Source organism: Capra hircus, chromosome 1 (genome assembly GCF_001704415.2).
Source record: "Capra hircus breed San Clemente chromosome 1, ASM170441v1, whole genome shotgun sequence".
Taxonomy (NCBI): domain Eukaryota; kingdom Metazoa; phylum Chordata; class Mammalia; order Artiodactyla; family Bovidae; genus Capra; species Capra hircus.
The window spans coordinates 34,993,887-34,999,465 of NC_030808.1; the positions used below are offsets into that span (position 1 = coordinate 34,993,887).

At 41.2% G+C, this 5,579-nt stretch overlaps 1 pseudogene across 1 annotated transcript; it reads left to right on the forward strand.

The window, feature by feature from the left end:
* On the forward strand, positions 679-2,132 carry LOC102190548 (annotated as a pseudogene). Its single transcript, XR_001296505.2, has one exon. The product of XR_001296505.2 is annotated as a sulfide:quinone oxidoreductase, mitochondrial pseudogene (transcript).

A 5,579-nucleotide genomic window follows, 5' to 3' on the forward strand; every position in this document is an offset into this window, starting at 1 on the left:
GATGCAACCTGATGCTGCTTCTGGGTGGAACTGGCAATGCCTCTACAGGTGGTGCCTAGGTCTGCTGTGGCATCACGGGTCATACTTGCTTCACCAATCACCTTCTTTCGGGCAGGGCATGCACTCAAGGGCAAGTTTAATCCAATCTACCCACAGGGCTTCTACCCCAACAACTGGGAAGCAGACTCTGCCCTGGACAGGGCGGTAACAGCTTGGAGCAAAGATGAAACCTGGACTCACATCCAGCTTGGGTTCTAAACACTGCAACACTACTCACCCATCAAGGGGACAATGTCCAGCATATTCCGAGGAAAGAGATGGCTGACATCCATGCCAAAATCAGCCCCCATATCAAACATATTAGACACACAACAATACAGAGGTGCTCCCACATAAAAACACTCCTTCAAGACCAAAATAAATAACAGTTTCTTCTAAATTCATAAAGACAGAGAAATTTAAATAGAATGAAAAGGCAGAAGAGCTACTGCCAATTGAAAGAACAAGTGAAATCCCTTGAAAGAACAAATAATGAAACAGACCTCACCAGTCAGCTACACTCCAAGTTCAAAAACGAGGTAATAAAAATGTTAAAGAGAGAACTTCAGGACTTCACAGCTCTGTGTAAGCTTGATAGGGAAGCTAGAGGCCCAGAGTGCAGCCTGATCTTGCCTGAAGATGACATTGCTGGCCTCTGTAGTGTCCTGCTCCCGTGCCCGGCTCTTTGTCTGCTTCCTCAGGCTGGGCTCTCAGCAGGCCAGCCCCCTGCAGCTGCACACAGGGGCCAGCCTCACAGCCAAGAGCCACTATGAGGTGCTGGTGCTGGGTGGGGGCAGTGGTGGGATTAGCATGGCCACCCGCATGAAGAGGAAAGTGGGTGCAGAGAATGTGGCCATCGTTGAGCCCAGCGAGACACACTTCTACCAGCCCATCTGGACCCTGGTGGGTGCTGGTGCCAAACCATTATCCTCATCTGGCCGTCCCACAGCAAAGGTGATCCCATCTGGTGTGGAGTGGATCAAAGCTGGGGCAGTTGATCTGAATCCAGAAAAGAACTGCATCCACACAGATGATGACAAGAAGATCTCCTACAAATATCTTATCATTGCTCTTGGAATCCAGCTGGAATATGAGAAGATCAAAGGCCTCCCTGAAGGTTTTGCCCATCCCAAAATAGGGTCCAATTACTCAGTGACAATGGTGGAGAAGACATGGAAAGCTCTGCAGGACTTCAAGGAGGGCAATGCCATCTTTACCTTCCCTAACACTCCAGTGAAGTGCGCTGGGGCCCTGCAGAAGATCATGTACTTCTCAGAAGCCCATTTCAGGAAGACTGGAAAGCGACCCAAGACCAATATCATTTTCAACACTTCTCTTGGAGCCATTTTTGGGGTCAAGAAGTATGCAGGTGCCCTACAGAAGATTATTCAGGAGAGGGCCCTCACCGTTAACTACAAGTAAAATCTCATTGAAGTCCGAGCTGATAAGCAAGAGGCTATTTTTGAGAATCTGGACAAACCTGGAGAGACCCAAGTGATTTCATATGAAATGCTTCACGTTACACCACCCATGGGCCCACCAGATGTCCTCAAGACAAGTCCTGTGGCTGATGCTGCCGGCTGGGTGGACGTGGACAAAGACACTCTGCAGCACAAACGGTACCCAAATGTGTTTGGGATCGGGGACTGTACCAACCTGCCGACATCAAAGACCGCTGCCACCGTAGCTGCCAGTCAGGAATACTTGACAGAACAATTTCTCTGATTATGAAGAATCAAAGACCAGTGAAGAAGTATGATGACTACACGTCGTGCCCACTGGTGACTGGCTACAACCGTGTGATTCTCACGGAGCTTAACTACAACACTGAGCCCCTGGAAACCTTCCCTTTTGACCAGAGCAAAGAGAGACTTTCCATGTACCTCATGAAGGCTGACATGATGCCGTTCCTGTACTGGAATTGGATGCTGAGGGGTTACTGGGGAGGACCAGCGTTTCTGCAGAAATTGTTCCATCTGGGTAAGAGCTAAGGATGGCCCAGCGCTTGCTCTCCCTGGATGGCTTCTGGACCAGAATCACAGCCATGGATTGACCAAGAGCAGCACGAAGAACTCAAAACCCAACCCCATAAAGAATTTACTGCTGGATGACAGTGACTAAATGCCTCCCTTCTCAGTCCCTCTGGGCAGCTCCCATGCAGGCTGCTCAGGACAAGCTTAATTATTTGGAAACATTCAAATGAAAAAATAGACTTTTTTTTTTTTTAAATAAAAGCTCCCACTGATTGAGAAAAAAATTAAAATGTTAAAGAAATTAATAAAGATTACTGATTAGAAGTGCAGATCATTGTGACAAGGAAATAGAAACTATGAAGATGAACTGATGAAAATTAGAAAATTGAACTGCCAAGATAAAAACCAATTTAGAAGCAATGAATAGCCCACTAAATGACACAGAGGAATGAATAAGTGATCCAGAAGACAGAATAATGGAAATCAACCAATCAAAATATCAGACAGGAAGACAAATGAGACAAGGGAAGGAAAGCAACGTACGTGATTCATGGGTTATTATAAAGCTTGCAGATCTATCCAAAATATGGGCATCAGGAGAAGAGAAAGAAAAGAGGATTGAAAATGTATTTGAAGAAATTATGGCTGAAAACTTCCCAACCTAAAGAAGGAAACATATTGAGGTACAGGAAGCACAGAGGGCCTCAAACAAGGTGACACCAAACAGCCCCACACCAAACTTACGTAATTAAAATGACAAAAGTGAAACAAAAAGAAGATTCTAATGGCAGCAGGAGAAATAAAGAATTATTTACAAGGGAACCTGCATAAGGCTATGGGCAGATTTCTCTGCAGAAACTCTGCAGGCCAGAAGAGAGTAGCATGGCATATTCAAAGTTCTGAAAAGGAAGAATCTGCAACCTAGGATACTCTACCCGGTAAGACTATCATTTAGAACAGAAAGAGATAATTTCTCAGATGAGCAAAACTGAAAGAATTCATCAATACTAAATCTACGCTAAAAGACATATTAAAGATCTCTAAATAGAAAAGGAGCAAAAATCTACAGGAAAGGGAAAAATCACAATAGGATAGGCAAATACATAAAAGAATTGAAACACAACACTTTAAATCAACTATACTCCAATAAATTTTTTTAAGTGATTGAAGATCATTTAAATAAGCTAGTACATAGATTGTAAAAGCAAAACAGAAAAAGACTCATAGAAGATAAATTTATGGCTACCAAAGGGGAAGGGGGCGCAGGATAAATTAGGAGTATGGTAATAATAAGAACAATATATATGTATAAAACAGATAACCAAGAAAGATTTACAACACATATTCAATATCTTGACGTAACCTAAAATGGAAAATAATCTGAAAACCAAATATAATATAACTGAATCTCTTTGGTGTAATAGCTGAAACTACATGATACTGTAAATCAACTACTTAAAAGTTCAGAGAGTTTAACTGACATTAACAAGAAAAAATTAAAATGATTATAACTACAATTAACAGTAAAAGAATAAGAATGAAAATAAAAAGTAGTCATCAAAATCACAAAATGTGCAAGGCCTAGAGAGGGTACTGGGGCAGATGCCAGCAGTGGGAGGTAACAGCTGAGTGATGCTGCAACAAGGGAAAATCTTAATCACTATTCAGGAAGAGTCTAGGGACATCATGGGACCCAGCCAGAGGGAGGAACACTGAATCAGCAATTTTTTTTGGGGGGGGTGGTGGGGGAGGTACTATGATTATTCACATCATTCTGGTTTCTCTTTTCCAAATTAATATTTTCTGTTATACTGCTGATAGATGAAGGGTATCTGCTGAAAAGAAGTTTGGAATGCCACCCTGTTTTATGCACTCTTAAGATTTAAGAAAAAAAAAAAAAAAGGATTCTGCCCACTCAAAATAACTATTACTCTGCTGGAATAGGATGTATTCTGAAAAAAAGGTAACAATTTAAATATTAGTGAGAGATTTTATAGCTAGTCAAAGTGGTAGAGGTGGGAGGAAAAAGATTTGTGGCGAGTCAATGTTTAATGGTCTACTACAGGATTGGCAAATACTTGATTCCAAACTCATCCATTCTCCTTTATTCCCAACCTGTAGTGGACACCAATCATCAACCTTCCCATTTTTTTCCCACTGAGCTCAGAGGGTCACACATTCTTCAGTGCGTTTTTCCAGGCACCATTCCTAATCAATTGACATTAGAAAGAGAAGTAAAATCCAACCATCATCTCAGATCTAGATGTCTTCTGTGCTTCATGGTAAATGCAGTCTCTGTTCTATGTTCTTCACAGGGGGCCATGTCCTTGAATCATAAAGCTGACATTTGTGAATACTCTCAGTTCTTCAGTTACATTTATTTTATATTTGACAACTAAATTGTACTGTGTTTCATGAATGCGGGATATATTCTTCAATGGTCTGTCATGCAGATATATTATATAGTACTTCTGGTATTGGGAGAAGATTATTTATGTAAAATCCTCCATGGTGATTATAGTGATTATATGTAAGGGTTTGGTTGAATAATTTGCAAACTGTATTTCTAATATCGTAATTATGATATATAAACAGACTTTTAGTTAATGACATTACTCAGGTCTGTCATTTATATATGAATAGATATTTGTTTATGTTTTTATATTACTTGTGATTTCAATGAGAAATTATTCTTGGAAGTTTAAATATCTTTAATTAAAATCACATTTAATAAAAATAAGGCATTTCATCATATAATTATATGGTTTAGAGTCTGAAGAGATCGTAGAGATTATCTATTCCTCTCTAAAAAGTAATGCAGACATTCTTTCTACAGCACCCAAATTTCTTAGACCATATTAGGCAAGATGGAAATCACTGTATCCCTAGATAGCTCATTTAATGTGCCTGCAATTATAGTTGTTAAAAGTTCTTTCTCTTTTATAAAGTAGATCCCAGATTTATTATTTCACCCTTCCTTAAATACTTCAGCAAGTATAGTAGTCCTCCTTTATTGACAGGGGATTCATTCCACTAACCCCTAGTTCAGTTCAGTTCAGTCGCTCAGTCGTGTCTGACTCTTTGTGACCCCATGAACTGCAGCATGCCAGGCCTCCCTGTCCATCACCAACTCCTAGAGTTCACCCAAACTCATGTCCATCGAGTCGATGATGCCATCCAGCCATCTCATTCTCTGTCGTCCCCTTCTCCTCCTGCCCCCAATTCCTCCCAGCATCAGGGTCTTTTCCAATAAGTCAACTCTTCCCATGAGGTGGCCAAAGTATTGGAGTTTCAGCTTCAGCATCAGTCCTTTCAAAGAACACCCAGGGCTGATCTCCGTCAGAATGGACTGGTTGGATCTCCTTGCAGTCCAAGGGACTCTCAAGAGTCGTCTCCAACACCACAGTTCAAAAGCATCAATTCTTCAGCACTCAGCTTACTTCACAGTCCAACTCTCACATCCATACATGACCACTGGAAAAACCATAGCTTTGACTAGATGGACCTTTGTTGTCAAAGTAATGTCTCTGCTTTTCAATATGCTGTCTAGGTTGGTCATAACTTTTC